The following is a 21013-nucleotide window of genomic DNA, read 5'->3' as shown; positions in this document are numbered from 1 at the left end:
AAAATGAAAATGATATTAATAAAAAAAAGCAAATACAGCAACAACGACGACCACTGAAATTTTTAAATGCTACAAAAAGGCGGGCAAACTAAACGTTCCAAAGAAATAGCGTACATGTTGTTTGTAGTCGCCGATCAGTGTTATCACTGTTCATCTCAGGATACCCAAGACATCTGAATGATTTAATAATATGATTTAATTCTTATTATTTTATGATTATTGAACAACTTAATAATGAACCGTGGCAGAATCAATGAAAAGTTGAAAATGAGGTTTGGTTTTGTAAGAATATTAGTAGAAAGAATTTTGTTGTAAAGTTTATCTTTTAATTAATTTTTTTTCTGAAGAGTTAAAAATCAGTTTGTTGCCATGTTGGTACATTTGAATGAGTAGCAGAGAAGTTGTACTTGTTTAAAGAAAGGACTTCAAAGAAATTACTTCACCTTCACCTGTCCCCTGGCGCCAAGTTGGCGTATAGGGCCTCAAAGAAATTACTGCCTAAGTGGACATCAAGTGTCACTGAGAGATATCTGCCTAGAAAGGTATTCAAAATGCACCTCTTTGCTTCAAAAAATTATTAGTTTGTCAAAAAAATCCTGCTTTGTGGTCAATGAAAATACCCATCGACAGCACGCTTTTTGATGTCCAGAACGCTGGAAATCGCATTTCCGAGCTTCTAGTGGCCGCTTATAACTAATGTTATTGAAACCCCTGCAAATATACTGATATTGCTGATACAAGCCATTGTAACCTTGTCAAAAAGCTCAAATCTTCAGAACTTTTTTTAAGCCGCTAAATTCAACGTATTATCAGTTTTGACCGCTAGTTTTGAACCTGAAGATTTTATACATATTTGAAATTAAGTTAATTTGTTTCAAAGTCGCATTGATAGCATTTCAATACGCTTTAAACTGTATTTAATTGTATTTAATATGTAAATTAGCTATAATGTACTGTAAAACTGCATTTTATTTGTATTTAGATATTTAGATGTAATGTATTGTACACCACCCCACAATCCTCCAGCTTTCATATATTTCATGTATAAATAAAGACAACCTACTTACCTACCTACTGACTTTCCACGAAAAATTTCCATGTGCTTTTTTTTTTTTATCAATAAACCGTCCTTACCACGTCCTCTCCCGGAAGAAAACTCCCTTATATGGGCTATATAGGTATGTGCGGCCCCAAAGGGCATGGTTTTTCAGCCGTTTTGGTCATAAATAGGGTATCGATTTTGGCCGTTTTGGTCATAAACAGGGATTATTTATTACTGCACTCAAGTCTTAAATTGGATATGTTTTTGTGAAGAAGCTACGTTGTCATCAATATCGATAAGACCATCAGAAAAAGCCCTTCATAAGCTATGTTTAGGGGAACTTTGCGAGCCTCATCGGTCATAAATAGGCCATCGAATTTTTGGTCGGGTCGTAAAGAGGGTAGGGAAAATCGTCGATTTTGGTCTTAAATAGGGTAATGGTTTTAAGAAACGGGAAGCACATCCCCACCCAACTTTTCTGAGAGTATTCCCTCCGGAGTCCATTCACACCTGTTCGTTACGAGGCAACGTAATAAAGGGCATTGTAGACGAAATTAGCAGTGCTAGAGACAGTTGATCAGTGCTAGGGACAATTTATCAATGCTAGGGATAGTTGATGATAAGACATTTGATCAGTTTTAAGGACATGATCAGTGCAAGGGACAAATGATCAAGGTTAGGGACAGTTGATGGGTGCTAAAACTAGGAACAGTTGATGTGTGCTAGGGAAAGATGATCAGTGTTAGGGACAGCTGGTCAGTGCTAAGGACATATGATCGTTGTTATAAAAAGATGGTCAGTGCTAAGGACTGATGATTAGTGCTAGGGACAGCTGATCAGTACGTGCTAAGGACATAATATCAGTGTTGAGGACAGTGATCAGTGCTAAGGACATACAGGACATTCAGGACATTCAGTCTTCTCCCCAAGTTTGTTTCAACTGACGAACTGATACATTAGAGCATCTTAAGAACTGCGGAAAGAACACTAGCCGAAAATCAGGAGACACCTTTGTCGAATTTGCAAGCGCTAAAGGTCTTAGATTGCTCCCATTTGTGCACGATGTCCAAGTAACAAAAGACAATTTGAAGAACACATCATTTATCTCAGAGCACTTTGTTGGTCCTCCTACAGAAAAGCTGTCAGATATAAAGTACAAATGGTGGTTCAGAATAACGGCAACCCCAAGATTCTAGCTGCTGAATGCGACAAAATATGCCCAGCTAGGAAAAGTGGCTGCTGCTGTCATGTGATGGCTGTGATCTGGAAACTGAATTAAATATCTAGGAAAAATACAGTTGAAAAAGTTGACAACCGCAGCTGTACCTCCAAACCCAGAAAATGGGGAATTCCGGGGAAAAGGACTGTCCAGCATAATCCTGTGATGCCGCAGAAACTTTTCAAACCCCGACATGCATCAGATACCTCAGTCAGAAAACGTAGGGGCGTGTACCCCACACTTTTTGACCCAAGGCCATCAAAATTGCGTAAATTAGACGTAGAATCTGTCGGAATGTTAACACAAAATTTGCAAAAAGTAAACCGGTCTGTTCCATTTTCAAAGATGATTCCTGATGTGAATGATATTGTGCTAATTGACACAATAGTGAGAGAAGCTGCTAAGGGTTCTGTAATTCATGTACAACTTAAAGAGTTTGGAAAAAACATTCAGCCTAGGGCCGTCAGTGGTACCTCTTCAAGTTCTATGTCAAGCTGTGAAAGCGAACCTAGTAATGTGGTCGAGAGAAGGGAGGACTTGAGACATCATGAAGCGTCCGTTACTCAGATAATATCACCAATGAAAGAACATCCAATATCTCTTTCTGAAATAAACAATAGGTGTGAGAGGGTAAAGAGTAATCTTTTCAAAACTGAAAAGGAAATTGTTAAGGTAGAGTCTCAAACAAGAAAACAATCTGCTTGCCAAGAATGATATAAGCACAGGTTCGGTAGAGTGACAGCATCAAAGAGTTACGGGATAGGATGCAATCACAAAGCAGATACATCACCAACAAAAATTATCAAAGAAGTACCACACTATAACAAGGACTATCAGTCACAAGCCATGAAAGATGGCTTCGAGAATGAGCAACTAGTAATAGACAAGTACACTGAAATAATGCATCAATAGGGACATACAAGGGTGCAAGTAGCAAAATGTGGATTTTTTGTTGAAAAGGAAAAGGGAATTTCGGGGGCCTCCCCAGACGGTCTGGTAACAGACCCAAGTACGAGCAGTCCTCATGGAATCATTGAAGCTAAGAATGTCATTGTTAAGGATGGTGAGACCCTGAAAGATGCCCTTATACTGAAATCTATATGTAAAATGTCTGATGTAGGTTTGAAACTAAACAAGAGTCAAATGTACCTTTATCAAGTACAACAACAACTCTTTGTTGTGAACAGACTTTGGGGTGTCCTTGCTATACTTGGAAGTAACGGAGAATTTTTTCATGAGGAATGCCTTTCAGCGAGAATGGTGGAAGGAGAAGCTGATGAACATTGAACAATGTTATGATAAATATATTATATATGAGTTGGCTTACCCAAGGATCAGAGATGGCCTTACAAGATGTGATTATAGCTGATGCCAGACTAAATAATGTATTAGTACTAATACATTTGTGCAGCATCTGATAAAAGAGAATGCCAGCTTCTGTTAGCATTTCTCAGGTAATATAATGTTGAATGAATTACGAAATACAGTTAAAAAGGATTGGGAATCTATAAGATCATAGTTAAACCTCAGTAATTCAATTTTACTTTAATGTTATTAGCAAAACACTGGACCATAAGCCCTTCTTTGTCACACACTGAATGAAACTTGAAGCCATGTAATGCACCATTTCAATATGGTGGGAATCACCATATATTTAATCATCACTGATGAAACATCCTGTACTTTGTTTACATTTACCACTAAATGACAAATTAAATCTTAGGTGTCAGTAGTTAATTGTAAGATATCTTAGCAATTTAAGGCAGGTTTCTGCCAGTTAACCAACGAACAGCTCACTGCCCAGAGTTGATTGACAACTCCACATAAACTTAATGGAATTACACCATCAAATGTATGCCATCCCTTTATTCTCCTAATAGCTCTTTCGACGTGTATTCTTACATTTGCAATTCCCATGGTTGATAAACAGTCTTCATTGGAAAATTGTTGTGATTTACTTTGTCGCTTAGGAGGGATGAAGAGTCTTACCTTCTTGCATGCCCGTAAATCCTATATATCAAATCCTCGATCTGCCATGATCAAATCATTCTCTTCCAACAAATCTATTAAGGAACTACTCTTTACAATCTCCTTATCAGAGATACTTCCTCCATAAAGGCTACCGAAAAAGGTAATCCAGCCATTAGGGGGAATTCCTACAAGGCCTCTGAATGTGTTGTGGGACTTGTATTCAGAATATAATTCACTCTGCTTCTCCAGGTCTTGTGGTGTCTGACATTTTATCTCTGTGCAGTCTATTATGCACCTTATATTTTCAAATTCAACCTTGAAAACTTCAGGCAAATACTGCTTAATTTGTTCTTTGGAGGGCCATATGGGGCAGGCTCCCCAACATCAAATACAGGAAATTAGCCCATGTAATAATTTTATCTGACACTACTTGTTCTGAAATATTAAACCTAAAAGCCAAATCTCGCTCAAATGGACTAAGTCTTAAGACAGTTAAAAATAACCAAAGTTCATCAATTGGCTCTAATGTCCTTTGACAACCAACATTGTTTCCGGGAAACTTCTTTTGTTTACCTCCCAGGTACGTAGGGAAATTGATTTCCTACGTTGATCGAATCACTGTTGTCAAGGATATAACTGTAATATTTTAAGTTACTGGCCTAGGCTCTACATAGTTCCAAAATTCAGTTAAAGTTGGATAGTCAGGAAATCCAGTATAAAACTTGATATCTTCGCTACCACCTGAAAGTCTTTCCAGACCAAACTTCTAAATTCTCTCCTTGTCTTTACTTTCTTGCGGAATTGTAACTCATGAAGCAGTCTTTCATTTTTTCTCTTCGATTCCCCTATCCACTCCTCAAGTGTCGGTGGGCCATAAACGACGGAATCATTTTGTTCGTTTGGACGATCCCTAATTTCGTCCTGCTGCTTTTTATTCTGATGGGTGCTCACTTCTGCTTTGGCGGACTCAGATGCCTCACATCTCGCCTGCAACCTTTTCGCTCTACACAGAGATTCTTCATCGACTTTTGTCCAGATAATCAGTGGGCATATCGAAAGGGCTACTCCACCGAGCTCCTCCTTGCCCACCTGACAGAAACTTGGAGAGGTGCGATACACTCAGGCCTCGTGGTGGGTGCTGCATTTGTCGACTTTAAGAAAGCCTTTGACTGTGTAGATCATGACATCCTGTTAAACAAGGTTCAATGTCAATTTGGAATACGTGGCCTCTTACTAGATTGGCTGACGAGTTACCTTACATCTAGGCTGCAGTACACGGCCCTAAACGGGCAACGATTCAGATTCTGCTTGGTGTCTTCCGCTGTCCCATAAGGAAGTGTCCTGGGTCCCACTCTATTTGTTCTCTACACAAGCGATCCCGTGGGGTCTGTTCATTCTGGGACCGTCCATATGTATGCTAATGATACGACCATCTACCGCATAGGGAGGAGCGCAGACGTGGTCGCCGCTGCGCTCAATCAGTCCCTAACCGAGTTGTATGCGTGGTGTGTGAGAAATAAGCTGACCCCGCACCCGAAAAAATCCGAATACATGCTAATCCACAGAGGACCCACCCACAGGCCCTCACCCACCCATATACCTTGGAAACAACATTCTGGAACGGGTCACACAAAGTCGACTCTTGGGTGTCGATATTGACGATAAATTGAACTGGTCAGCACATATTAAGGGACTAAAGAAGAGCTTCGTCAACAAATTGAGTCTCATAAAGAAGAGCAGATTTTTACCTAAGCAAGATCTGTTAAATTAAACCTATATTTCAAAGTTATAATCCCTGCAGTCACGTACGGTATATCTGTACGGGGAGGCACGAATCGCTCAGATGACTTCGACTCACTCGAAAGACTACGCTGCAGAGCAGCAAGGCTTATTTTCAACTTTCCTAAAGACCTACCATCAGTTGAAGCCCTCACCAGGGCCAAATGGGACACTCTAAGAACCTATTATAAGAACTCCATTCTGAAACTAATTTATAAAATGTACTACAATGATTCACCACCCTGTATGACTGCACATATTGCAAAATCACAATCCTCCTATAATCTAAGAAACAGCCTTAAGCTGGAAATCCCTCATTTTAAATCAAATATCAAGAAATCCTACATATCTTACAGAGGTACAATTCTGTGGAATTTTCTACCGATTGGATGCCGAATGGCGAACAGTGTAAACAGCTTCTCTAAGATGATCAATAATCTTACTTTGGTCAGGGACATTAGCTTTGCGAATATATACTGCAGAAGATGACTCGACTGCCCATTGGTATACGTTTATTAGTCACATAATGTTAATAATTAGGTAATTATTATTAGCTGCAAATTTTTATGTAAACTAGATTACATCTTACATTGTAAATTTTTTTTTAATTCTTATTTTGTAATTATTTTTTATTGTTTATTTATACACGACCCCACAAGCTGCAAGCTTAATTACTTATCGTGTTTAAATAATGGTTACTTAGTTACTTACTTCCTTCCTTCCTTCCTCCCTTCCTCCCTCCCTCCCTCCCTCTCTCCCTTACATACATACATACATACATACATACATACATACATACATACATACATACATACATACATACATACATTTTATTTGTTATCAATTAAGATTACAATTGCAACGCGCCCGCGGATAGCTGAGCTAATCTAGGCGGGTCATGTTTGGACGAGTTATTAATATACAACTAGGTACAACTAAATACAACTGAAGGTAACAAGAGAACTAAAGAGACTAGAATTGACAACGATGACTAAAGACAACTAATAAACTAACGATATTAAAAATAATAATTAACAACAGTTACGACGAGAGACCACAGATACACTAAAGCGAAATTATTGACTATTAATGAATACATATTAGGAGGAAAATAAATTCAGCTTTACTTTTTGAACGATTTCTGTAAGATCAATATAACAGTCTTCTGAAGCTAGAATTTCAAAAAGTATTTGTTTTATTTTCCTCTTAAAGACATTTTTTGGAAGCTTTCTTAAATATATAGGCATTTCATTCCAAATTTTCGTTCCGATTCTAGAAAATGAATTCACTTGAATTGAGAGTCTAGAACTTTGTGTGTAAAAATTATTCGAGACAGAGGATCGAGTATTGTAAGAATGAATATCAGAAATGTCTTGAAAGAGATCTTGAATGTTTCCAGGAGCATTTCTGTGTCTTATTTCAAACATAAGGTTAGCTAAAAGCTCATAATACAACAATTTTAACGGTAAAACACTGGCATCAATAAATAAAGGAATCGTATGTTGATTTCGCTCAGAAAAATAAATAAAGCGAAGAGCTCGCTTTTGGAGCTTGAGAAGCTTTTCAAGGTGTGATTTATATGCTTGGCCCCAGGCCACCAAACCATAAGTTAAATAAGGAGTAACTAAGGATCTATAAATAGTTAAAAGAGTTTGTCTTGGCAGAAAGTGCCGTAGTTTACAAATCAATCCTACAGTTCGGCTTATTTTAATAGCTACATGATCAATATGATGTTTCCAAGAAAGATTATTGTCAATTATTACACCTAGATATCTCACAAATTCTTTATATTCTAGAGCCACATTCTTTTGTTGATCATTATCGAATATCATAATTTTGGGATGATAAGTAAGTTTTCTCTGAGCTGGTCTAAAGATAACAAAATTTGTTTTTTTAATATTTAAGGTTAATTTATTAGCCGTTAACCAATCGAACAACTTGCAGAGTTCTTGATTTACAGTCGACTCAAGGGACTTAAGATTTTTGTCAGCATATACGGCATTCGTGTCGTCAGCAAATAAAAAAAATTTAAGTTTGTCAGAGGATTCTTGGATATCGTTGACATAAATTAGGAAAAGTAAAGGGCCTAGGACTGAGCCTTGCGGTACACCACAAGTGGTATCTTGCCTTTTAGATATATAAGAGCCAATTTGCGTAGTTTGAGTTCGACCATCCAAGTAAGATGAGAACCACTTATTTATAACACCACGAAAACCATAGTGATCTAACTTGTGTAAAAGAATTTTATGATCGACTGTATCAAAAGCCTTTTTCAGGTCAATGAATACACCACATGAGAACAAGCGCTTATCCAGATTTTCCTGTATGGTACTTACAATGTCAAGAATTGCATGCTGTGTTGAATGCGCTTTGCGGAAGCCATATTGAGATGAAGAACGTATATCATTTTGCTCAATGAAAGATTCCATTCTGGAGTAGACCAGTTTTTCGAAGATCCTATTAAAGTTAGACAGCAAAGAAATAGGCCTGTAGTTGTTTGCATTGGTGTTATCTTCAGCTTTAAAAATAGGAATAATTTTTGCCATTTTTAATTTCGTGGGATACATCCCAGATGAAATCCCTCCCGCCCGCCCGCCCTCCCTCCCTCCCGCCCGCCCTCCCTCCCTCCCTCCCTCCCACCCACCCTCCCTTCCTCCCTCCCTCCCTCCCTCCCTCCCTCCCTTCCTCCCTTCCTTCCTTCCTTCCTTCCTTCCTTCCTTCCTTCCTTCCTTCCTTCCTTCCTTCCTTCCTTCCTTCCTTCCTTCCTTCCTTCCAAGGGAAAACCGAGGTTGCGGCTCACGGTTTTAATGAGCGTCTGTGTCCCGTCAGACTCGGTTTTAAAATCAGTTGGCAAGAAGTGCTCGGAACAGGAAAACTTATTTCCTACCGTGGTAAAGTAGGCATGTCCCCATTTCATACGGATTTCCCGCGTTTTCCTTCTCTGTTTATCCGAAGGAAACTCGTGGAATGGTTTATCAGGTCGGTTGTCGCTTCGATTATTACAGTTTGCAGCTACACAGCACTTGTGTCCAACTTTTTTCCTTTTCTTCATCATTTGCTCCGGACAGGTAGCTCTAAACTTACATACATTCCAATTCATCCGATATTTCGTCCGTCATATTGGTCGACCATATTGATCGACGTAGCAAGCTCGACAATCTCGTTCCCAGAGCCCACGTGTCTTTTGGTCAGCGCCAAGACCGACATGTGGGCTCTGGAAACGAGATTGGTAGCTCCAGGGCTATTAAGCCTCGCTTGCATGCAACTTCCGGTTTTTCCTGGAATCAGCGTATCAAGAAAACCGGCTCAACATTGATAACAATAGGTATTGTTATAAGACCTAAAATTGGTCTTATATGGTCATTTTGAACAATGGCGGTATAAGCTTCTAAATGCCCGCGGGAGTTTTTGAAATTTCCGATTACCATACGAGCGAGAAATTTAAACGATCGGAAAGACTGAACGAAAGACAAATTTAGGTCTCACGGAACGGTATCCTCCCCCTTGGACCCCTGATGCCCAAGTTTTTGAGACATGCACCAGGGGCGGGGGAGAACACTCTGCGACGCCTGGCACTTTTTGTGTATCTGAATCATCCAACAAAAAATGACGTCACATCCGGTAAAAAAGAGCACTGAGCGGCAAAATCAAATTTGAACATGGCATAATCGTTCTCTCAGTAAGTAAAATGGTAATATTTTGCAATCGGCCGGATATTTTTAACGTTTTATTTGGCCACGATAAACAAAATTTTGTCTTCTTCCTCGTCATATCAGTTTGTTTGAAGGACAGGGTAATTATATATTCAAAAACACGCTGTTTTGAAGGCGTGTTTTTTACGAAATGTCGCCATTTCTTCCTCGCTGAATTCCACAGGAGTCATCGTTTGTGTGGAAATAATGAATTCTAGGTAAGTTGCACTCAATTCAAATATCCTATTCTCTTAGGTAGGCATCACACGAAGAAAAATGCACGATGACAGGTTTCTAGACATGGGGGAACCTTATTAACAGAAGCGCCTTTTTTAAAATTTACTGTTGCCAAACACTCGAGAGTACTTGAGTGCTGTTAATCGTATCACTGCAAGAATAGACCCACACACATAACGCGCTTTGCGGAACTTTCTTGCCGATCGACACTAACACAAACTCGTGTGTTTGCTCATGACTCAAACTGATGCCATAAAATATGTTACGATTGGTTAAGCACCTTAAACAAGGTATGTTTTCTCTAAGCAATCCCTTAATCGATAAACGCTTCGTTACAGGCAGGCCGTGAACCCCTTAAAAAAAAGCAAGAGGATTAGTTTTAACGGCGATTAAGTAATTTGGACATGTCGTGGTTTTCTCTCATTTATAATCAAATTTATTTTTCCGTTTCAACAGTGTTAGACGTCAGCAGCGCTAAGTTCCAATACCTCCCCCCGCCCCCCACTGAGGTCAAGCATGCACCTTTAATTTCTTCAAACCCTCTCATTTGCCCTGTTTGCAGACCAAGTTCCTCATCTATTAATCCCTGTCATATTGGCAACCCATTTTGAAAGGTTACTAAAAAATTGTGCATTATATTTCAGTGTGCTTTCTCTTTGTAATCTTACATCAAGATATTTCAATCCCTAAGGAAATGAGAGAACACTAGCAATACTGACAATTTTCAGTAATTCATCACTTTCAATATGCCATCTAAACAAATTGTTCGTAAACAGTAGTGAAATTTCATACCCCTACACCTAGCCATAAAAGGAAGTCTGGGAACAGGCAATAGCAACAGTGACACTGCCAGGCTGGTGAATTTTCCAAGCTAATGAACTCATGTCTAACAATGATGAGTGATGATGAAGCATGGTGCAGTGAAACTGAAGAATCAGACTGTGAGTGACAGTGATAGAGTCAGTGTCGTGAGAGTGATGCTAGTGTCTGTGAACTTGGACCAGATCAGCAAAGAAAAGGTTTTGTACTAGAAATTGACGGAGAGCAACAAGTTTGTGCTAAAAAACTGAAGAAGCTGGCTCAGACCAGTCTTAAAGCCAGCATCTACTTACAGTACTTGTCAAGAGTTCCTGACTTGTGTATGTGGGAAGGCTCTCTGTAATGACCTATATGGGGAGGCTCAGCTCACGATGAGTACCTTTTTCAGGCTTCAGGTATAAAATTAATGATAGAGATTTCACAAGTTGAGGTGTATGAAAGGGTAGGAAAATCTGTCATTTAGGGATTCCATTCTTCTGGTTCTAAAATGTTGTTGAAAAGCTCTCATTTACTCTCCTCAGCCAGAATGAAGAGATTCGGTAATATTATTTATTAACTTCTTTCCAAGGGAATAGAAAAGGGATGCAGTATTCTTAAATAGGTTTGTTAAAGGGGTACATTTACCCTTTTGCAATGTAAGGTCGACAAAAGAGGTGCCATTTCTATCAAAATGGTACAAATGTATACAAAAGGGTAAGGGGTAATGGACCTTGAGATAAGGCCTTTCTATTTAAAACTTTGTAGAATACCCCTTCCCCCCCCCCCTCCCAGCTTGTGAAACAAAGATGTTCAAATTATTGTTTTGTGAAAAAAGGCAATTATTAAAAAACAAAACAGTGCCAAGAGATTAAGTGATTGTCAATGCAAGTTTCCATTTGTATTTTGAATTAAAATGGGTATAACATGATCCTCAAGTATACTATGCAGCTTCACAGAGAGGCCCAAACTGATGATGAAAACATATGTTTTAACACTTAAAATTCTATTTTTGCCTCTTCCCTTGTACGTTGTGACCTTTGTAGGGAAATTCTGGTTCACTTTACCATTAAGGAATAATTAAATAAATCACACCAGAGTGGCTTTGTATCTTTATTATAATTCTCATTATCAGTAGAGAAATCACACTTGTACACTGGTCCACAGATCAATACTCTTACGTGTATGTTAAACATGGGAAAGCAGGTTGCATCATCTAAATCATAACATTGTATGCCTGTGTGGGGTGTATATGCCAGGAGGTAACCACCTGAGAAAAGACAAACATAAATTATGTCATTGTTTCAATGACTCACCCTAAGTGGGTATTATGCTCATTACCACCTTAATAAACAAGATATATTAAAGTATAATTTTTACCTCTGCTTTAAACTTTTCAAACCTACAGTTTGTTTTCACTTTCAGAGAGGTTCTTAAATTCACAAGCACACCACCCACCCCCCTCAGCCCCGATTCCTACTCTCCCATAGCCAGGATCCCATTTCAACCCTCCAATAAATCAGTAATTTTTTTTCTAATTTTGGTCTGACTTAGATTCATCTCCACTCAGCCATGAAAGCAATGGTGGTAGATTTCTGTATATTTGTTGGTCTAGTTCACTATTGTTTTCAGATTCCCACCTCCCTTTTGACAGAATTAAATTCCGTTAAAAAATAAACTACAGTAGTTTAATCAAATTAATGCAGAGGCAAACATTGAACCAGAAACTTACTATAATTTTGGTATGAACGATACCAAAGTATAACTTACATAATTAATATCACATCTTTTCTATTGTAATTTAAGACAGTGCAACTACTAATAGATTGACCCCAAAAACCTAAAAACATGACTTTAGAAACACAGGTAAGTGAGAATATTGCCAGTTTTGCTTTTGCCACCAAGCACTCTGCTTTTAAAAAAAAAATACATGGAAGATAATGACAAAGCAATAACAAAACCAGCCAACCAACCTCTGGCAATTCAATAAACACACCAAATTCCCCTCCAAAATTCTCTTCAACACCTTACAGTACATGTAAATGTCAGCAGCATAAATTCAACTCAATGATTTGGCATGCTACTATCATCAAATGTTTACCCCTTGATTCAGAATTTTTAGGAGTATCAAATAGAATTCCGCTATAGATTACAAATGCTGTTTACCTTAACAAATATTTGCATTAATTCTGGAGATATTTAAGTTTAAAATGTGTAAAATATATGCAAATGAGAGGACTGATGATGTCATACACCAAACCCAATATTACATCAAGTGGAGACCATATATACTGCAGAGATCATTGAAACTTGGTAGCCTTATAGTTCTACAGGCAACACACTAATATGGCTATAAAAATATGTTCCCAATTGTCAACTGAATCTAAGTTTTCCAGTCCCCTCTAACCCAATTTCAATAATGCAGTGATTTTCAGCTTGAAAAACATTAATCAAGGCCATGAGGTGGCCAGAAAAGCTTAGAATATCAGGGAAGGTCTGAAATGCAGTCTGTTGCCATGGTAACAAAACTGTTAAGTTCATATTATGTAGCACATCTGCAAATTGCATCGTAATAGCACTGTCCCCACTGGAGCCCATGGTTCAGTAGTTTACTTGGACAATAAATTTCATAACTTTCCTGGGGGACTGGATGATCTAACTGGTATGTGGGAGACTCCCAGAATATTTGCAAGAATGTATGACTATCTCTTCACAGGTATTCATTAATAAATAAATAAATAAATAAATAAATAAATAAATAAATAGACACTAACACTACTAACATGATTGAGTTTGGAAAATATATATATTTTTAGTCTATGATATTTTGAAAAATTCCCCTCTCCCATCTAACATGCTGATCTTCTTTAATTTGGTACTTGAAATTGATAACAAGGATGCTACACCTTGGCAACTCGTTGGCCAGGATATGTTGCACAGTCTTCACATCAGATAATGGGTCTGTACATATTATTTATGTATTTATTAAACAGAGATCTCCCCATCCCATCCCTATGGAAATTCCAATTTTTATTAATACTTTTCTTTAAAAAGTTTGGCTTTTGAGACCCTCCCCATCCCTGGAATTTCCAATAATCTCCTTGGGGTGGGTATGGACATTTTCTAGAACCACACAATAAAACAAATAAACAAACTTTAAGATAAAATGTTGAAGTATAAGTCAGTGGGACATATATACATTGATCAACTTATAAAGACATGATTGATCATTGCAACGTACTATACACAACTTAAGCAAAGGTGAAATTATAGCCTGAAAAAAAAAATTAGGTGTGAACTGGATTCTAACCCATGACCTCTGTGATACTGGTGCGATAACTTAATTAATTAAAGTTCTATGCTACAACATACCAAACTGCTAATTTATTATGAGGTGACTCAGCTAAAGAAGAGTTGTCAAGAAATCAACTTTTTTGTGAATTCTAAGATCAATACGAGTCTTCTAAATTTAAGATTATTATGCCTAACAAAAGACATACAGTAGGGCACTGCACTGTGTGCTCTCTCTACACACTCTTCCAGGCAGGATAGTAATACATATACATGTACTTTTTTTTTGGTTTGGAATATACTGTTACTGCATGGTCATACAAGAGGTACTAGTTGCTGCTGAGTAGTCTTAAAATAAGTGAACTAAGTGTGACAAAATATAATGTATATTAAATCTGCACCAGTTCAGTAAAATTTAATACCAAATTTTAATCAGCCGCAAAAAAAAAAATTGTTAGCACCTGATATTACATGTACGTTGTGAAGGCTTCTGGAGGGGTTATACTTTTATAAAGTACCTGGCAGCAAGTACTATTTTGATTTACTAAAGCAAGACTGTAGTAACTGCTAAGAAAATGTGTTTTGTACATCCCAGAAAAATTAGGTGGGGGTCAGTGCAGCCCTCTTCACAAAAGTTAAACTCTTAACCTATTTATGACCAAAATCTGTGATTTTCCCTACCCCATTTATGACTGTTGCGACTGCTACAGTTGCCCTAAACATAAGTTTTGAAGGACTTTTGTTGATGGTCTTATCAATAATGATGAAAATTGAGGTAGCTTATTCTAAAAAACATAACAAATTAAAGACTAGAGGGCAAAAGCCTTACCCTAGAGTATTTATGACCAAAACGACTGAATAACCACACCCTTTGGGGCTGCACAGCTGTATATAGCACATAGAGGAGAGTTCCCCCCCTCCCCTTACCACTGGAGCAGGAATCAAAATATCATTGCCTTGATGACATAATAAAGATAAAATCTCAAAATAATCAAGAGTTACATATATGCATGGGACTTCACTAACAAAATGATGCCTGTTGCTTGTTGTAAATTGTATATAAATTACTCCTACAATGTGCCAAAATTCTGTTAATCTGGTCACCAACAGGTCACAAAAATCTGACTGTATAATTAATAAATAAGAAAATGACCGACTGAGCTTTTGTTTGAGCCAGAATAGAGTGGCCATAATAACTAGGTGGCTGTGTTAACGGGGGTGGCCGTATGGTGAGGTAAATTCCACAGTAGTGATAAAGATGACACTCTCAAACACCAGTACCCATAAAGATTTTGGACAGTATATTTTGCATAATCAGTTGGAAGAGGAAGAGGGAAAATGGAAATAAAATAGAATAGCTCTTGTGTACCAGAGACAACCCTTTCCCCGAGTTACCCTGGCGGAGCTAACTTTTCACTTATTTCTTTGCAAAATTCAACCAACCGTTTACATGAGGATGACGAACCAGACTTGGGGGTGAGACAATTCAGGTGGGCAAGTTGACTCGCCTTGGCAGCTAAAGTAACCAACAACTTTTCTTTGAGTATACATAAACACTTTGGCTCACCTAACTGGAACAACTCTCAGCATGGCGAGTGTCTCGTAATGTCTAGATTTAAGATTTAAAGCAGCAATTTGTATCAAAGAAGAGAAAATTAACTCAGCAAAACCCACTGTGATCAAATGAGTGAGGGAAACTTAAACAAAGAGGGATAGTTGCACATTTGATTATTCAATAAGAGTTACGAATAATCATGCAGGGTCAACTTTTACTCGGCCTACAGGGGCTACATTTTCTCATACAAACACTTGATAAAGTTGCCTCAGGGGGAGGGTTATCCCGGGTACCCGAGACCATACAAATGGGACCTGTGTTGCCTCAAAGAACACCCCCACGATTATCAAAGGGGAAGGTCCATAAACAGGACCTTAACTTAGGGCAGCTTCAATGGCAGATTCTCTCTGATGGTTTGGATTTGAATAATTGATTTAATTACTTTTAAGGAGGACTAGAACTTAAAAATCTTGCTCGAATTTCGATCCAGCGAGGCATAAGCTTCCATGCCGTGAATCAAGTTTTTACTGGGCGTTTTAAAAGCACTCACCGAAGAGAAAGAGACTGATGACACCAAACTACCGATACAGATGTACTGTATCTTACTGAAAACAACAATCTTCAACGAGAGATGTAGGAATGTGGAATACTGACCTTCAGCATGCGATCCAGCTTGTCTCTTCTACCAATACACGTGAGCCAAGAGCAACAAAAGCTCTGGTGACAGTGACTTTCGGAGCTAAACGGTTTCTGTTAATTATGTTCCCGTAGTACACAGTGCAAACTATGGCCAGCAATACTTCATCCAGGTTGTTGTTAACATTATAGGCTATTGCACTTATTGTTATCACTAAATCACGAACAACAAGAACCAAAAGTCGGAACAACACCAGTTTTGAAAATGTGTAAAATTGGCCCGACGATGACGGAAGGCTCTCCGATATTTTGCTTCAAAGCAATAATAAACTTTTCTCTTTTCCCGAAATTTTTGCTTCAAAAGTCGAAGTAATGTGTCTGCAACATCCTTCCATACTCAATATAAAATGAAACGAAACTGATGGTTTACAAATAGAGGGAAATCATGACTAATTGAAACGCCATTTTCTCGCTTTGTGAAACGAGCCGCGAAGCGCCGTTTAAACCGGATGTGACGTCATTTTTTGTTGGATGATGCCTATACGAAAATTTCAGGAGTCTTCTGCCCCGCCCCTGGACATGCACAGAGTACTTTTTTTGGGAAACTGCTGTTCCTGGGAATACGCGGGCTCAACTCGCCAATGTCTACATTCAAGCTCACTCAAGCAAATTATTTTGAAATTGCAACAAAATGTCGAGCAGATGGGACGAAAAAGAGTTCACGGCAGTCATTTTTCCCGGTTAAATCAACCGTCAGTAAAGAAGAAGAAAGAAATTACCAATGAAAACGTGAAAAAAATAGCTGCAAGCAGTGTCCGCGAAGAATTGAAAAACCTGTCGAGCGAGGAAAAAATCGACAAACTCGAGCGGGACTGTAAACGCCTACAGTGTGAAAGTGCCGGCCTGAAAAGGACAACACAAACTCTACGACGAAGTATAGGTAAGTGTCTGCTCAAGTAGTCATCAAGCCGTCTATAAATCTCCTAAAAAGTGTTTCGTAACGTTTCTGAATTACCAGTAAAAGCCGCTTTCCCACAAACACATTAAAAATTCGTGGCGATGTCAATAAATGCGAGTTTCGATGTTGTCACTAAAACTTTTGAATTCAAACTTATTTAACGTAATAATACATTCCCACTACAAGGGGTCAAGGAATACTTAAAAGGAAAATAGTTTTAAAAAGTTTGTAAAATGAAGCTAAATGGAAACTAAATGGTATGGTCACGTAGGACACGGCTTTGTTCTATATACCAAACTTGAAGCGGCGATTTTGGCGATCGAGTTGGACGCCGAGTTCCGAAGCAGACAAAAATTTAATAACATACTCTGGACTGGATATCACCGCTTCGCAAAAAGAGGGCTCCTTCATAGCTGGGTACGCAGTAAACCAGATTTGAATCGCAGCTAAATGCTCTTTTAAAAAAGTCTGCTTGCTCGAACCATTGCAAAATGTTCAAAATTGGATAGATATTTAGGTTATTTTTAATTTTGTGTGGCCGGCCGGCTTTCGTATATTACGCCAATACTTCAGGTACTTTCGTAGGTTCATGTAAAAAAAAAAAAAAAAACAGCCTTTTAACCAAAAGCGACCGACAAATTTTAGTCGTCGTAAATTTTGTGAGAATGCATTTTTTTCCCCAAAGGGTTTGTCTGCCTTTCGTTTTGTAAATTAGCAAGTTAACACCTCGACTGGATATAAGCGGACCGCTGAGGAAACAGTAACTTTCAGAAATCTACACAAGTACACTGTATACTTTAGTTTTTCTATCCTTAAATTTATTATTTAAATAACAGAAAATACAAGTTTATACTCTCATAAAACTTGTAAGGCCCTATTTATCATAGCAAGGAACAGTTTTTAATAATGACATTTTCATATTTACAGTATTTTTGAGAACAATTAACAATGACCTAAGGAAAGATGTCTTGAAGTTACAAAGTGAAGCAAAGAAGCGTGAAAGAACTTTGAAGTCTACTGAATTGAAAACGGAACAAGTTGGTAACAAACTACGAGGGACAAAATCTGCTTCCACAAAGCTGAAAAGACAATTAAAGGAAAATGATGAAAATGCAAAGAAACCTAGGTATTCCCTTGTGGATACATTTTCTCATGGCAAAAATGGAACAAATCATAGAACAGTCGTGTTTATGGCCTGCATGAGATATTTACAGCATGCATGTTTGCTTTCTAGCCAAAAGACACCCATTGCATTACATCTAATTTTCAGTATTTTATTCAACTGTAGCCCCCCAACAAATGTTGTTGTCTCACCATCCACACTGGCAGACTGGAATATCCTATTAGGGGAAGCCAATAAACTGATATTATGCAAAAGATTTGCAAGTAGCCAATATGATTTCCATTTATGGAGTGATGACTCCAACAAAGGTGGTGAAGAGCGGCACATTGTAGGTGTCCACACCTGGTGCCCAGAGATCAATAAACCCAGGGCATATGTCCACGAGAATGCCAGTTCTTCGTACAAAACCTGCCAAACATTGTACAGTCTTTGAACATTGATCTTCCATCCACTTTGGACATGCATACCACCCAGTTACCTATGCAAGAAGAATGAAAGTCAAATATGGGGTGGCTCTTTCTAAAAATGTATTTTCGTGAAAAGATTATTTTCAATTGTAACAATTTCATACTAAACAAATGTGCTTCAACCATGTTCTATCTGAGATTCAGATAAAGTAATAGTTTGCGGGGAGTCTTAACCATTTGTAAAATACAAATTGTTGCAGTGTAAATAATAGTGATCATAAATATCAAAATACTTCTGAGTGATTATAATGTAATGCATGATTACTGTAGAGTTGTAAAGTCAGCAGTTTACAGGGAATGTGAATATAAAAATACTTCTGAGTGATTATAATGCATGATTGCTGTAAAGTTGTACAGTCGGCAGTTTACAATGAATTTGAACATACATCATAGTTTTTCATTATCATTCATATGGGGCAGTTGTTTAAAACTAGCATGATAAGTAAGCTGCATAATTTTCACAGCAAAAATGTCAGTATTGCTAATTTTTAACGAAAAGTTTGCTTAAAATTACACAAGAGTGTAGCTTGTATAAAATAAAATAACATAAAGCAGTGTACTAATGTACATGAGGTACCATGTTGCATGAGAGAAAAAACAAGGTTGAAAGGAATCGAAAGTAACTTAATATAGTGGAATGTAAAGCAGAGCACTGTTTATTAAAACCTGATGTAACTGATAAAACGCACAATAGACTGAATAATTTTATTCCCTCCCAAAATATCATGAAAATATTATCAACAGCGGGATGTCTAAACAAGACCACCTTTATTCAGATCATTAAAAATGAAAGTGCCTATTATGTTGGAAAAAAATCATTACTGGAATACCAAACAGTTGTTGTGGCTTACTAATCAATACTAGCAGGGGGTATTTACCTGAAAGAATGGAGCGTGAACTCACCTCTCGTAGCCTCGAATTTAACATCTCCCAAGCTGTCTCCGTGCGCTTAGTACATTCGATATTTATTCCACTACAATATCTTGGGGGCGCGGGGAAAAAGTTGAAATAACTTCAAGAGCAAGCTGTCTAGGCCCCTAGACCTTCATTATCCAGGAAACTAGAAGGCAAATCTCGAATTTCACCGTTTCGGTTTTTTGATATCACCGCCTCTGCCCGCTGAGGACGGCAAAAAAGTAAAAAAATACGTATTTCTGCCACTTACGCGACGAAAGAGAAAAAATTAAAACGGTAGAACTTTCAGCTGTGTCCCATTCTTCCTTCTTTGCACGTCTATGGGTCAAAAACTTCGCGTCGGAAGACGATATTCAGCCAAAAAGTTTACAATAATTTGACTGGAGCAAGTGTTCCCGAGAAACGGTTCGACTGCGCATGTCATAAATTTTTTCCTGCTGATGTACTGCATACCATTCCGTGAGGCCTAAAATTCTCCTGAGGGGAGATGGTATTGGTATAATCCTGTCGGTGCAAATAGTTGCGCTGGGGGTGGCTGGTGGGGTGGAGGTTGTACAAATGTATTTAAAAGTGAAAGTAAAAGCTGCCAACAAGTAAGGCATCTTTTTGCTTTAAAATTGCTCTAACCTGGTAGACTCACCACGCGTGGAAGTGAAAGTGAAGTTCGCATTTGGCTAGATTGCGAACAGGCTCTCTTTCGCTCGTAAACCCATAAGATCAGTGTAGGATGAGCGCGAAAAGAGCGAGCGCGATAATCGAGCGGCAAAGCCGCTCGTTTCGTGCTCCCGCTGTTTCCGCGTTCGACCCACGGATTGAAAAGCAGGAGGAGAGACTGCTTTCAGTCGAGCATTCGGCCAGAGATTAATAGCTCTTAACAGCGCTTCGAAGCTCGCGCATCTTTCCTCGCCGACCGATTGATGTCCACAGCGATTTCTAGCGGAAAGAAATCAGGGAAAAAATAATTAAAATTACAGACGCGATGTTTTGGGTAGCGTTTCTCTGCTCTTTAATAATTTTCACTTTACTCTCAACGTATTTTTTTGTGAATCACGACTCCACCGTTCTAGATTTGTTTACTAAAATTGAGTTCATTCAAATGCCGCGCTTCATTCATCGGGTCAAGTGTTCTTTTATTAGCGTGCATGATCACACCTTCGTTTACTGCGAGCTTGATTGAAAACAACGGCGCTCTTTCAAAACTAAAAAGTCAAACCTCTTTTATAAAGTGCCGGGCGCTCGACTGAAAACAGTTGAGTCAAAATCTGGACGCTCTGCGAACACTAAAAAAATTGAAAAAGAATAACTTCCATGACGATTGCCAGGTTTCAGAGAA

This window comes from Orbicella franksi, chromosome 13 (genome assembly GCF_964199315.1).
Source record: "Orbicella franksi chromosome 13, jaOrbFran1.1, whole genome shotgun sequence".
NCBI lineage: Eukaryota > Metazoa > Cnidaria > Anthozoa > Scleractinia > Merulinidae > Orbicella > Orbicella franksi.
The sequence above is the reverse complement of the archived record's forward strand: the minus strand, read 5'-3'. Positions refer to the sequence as shown.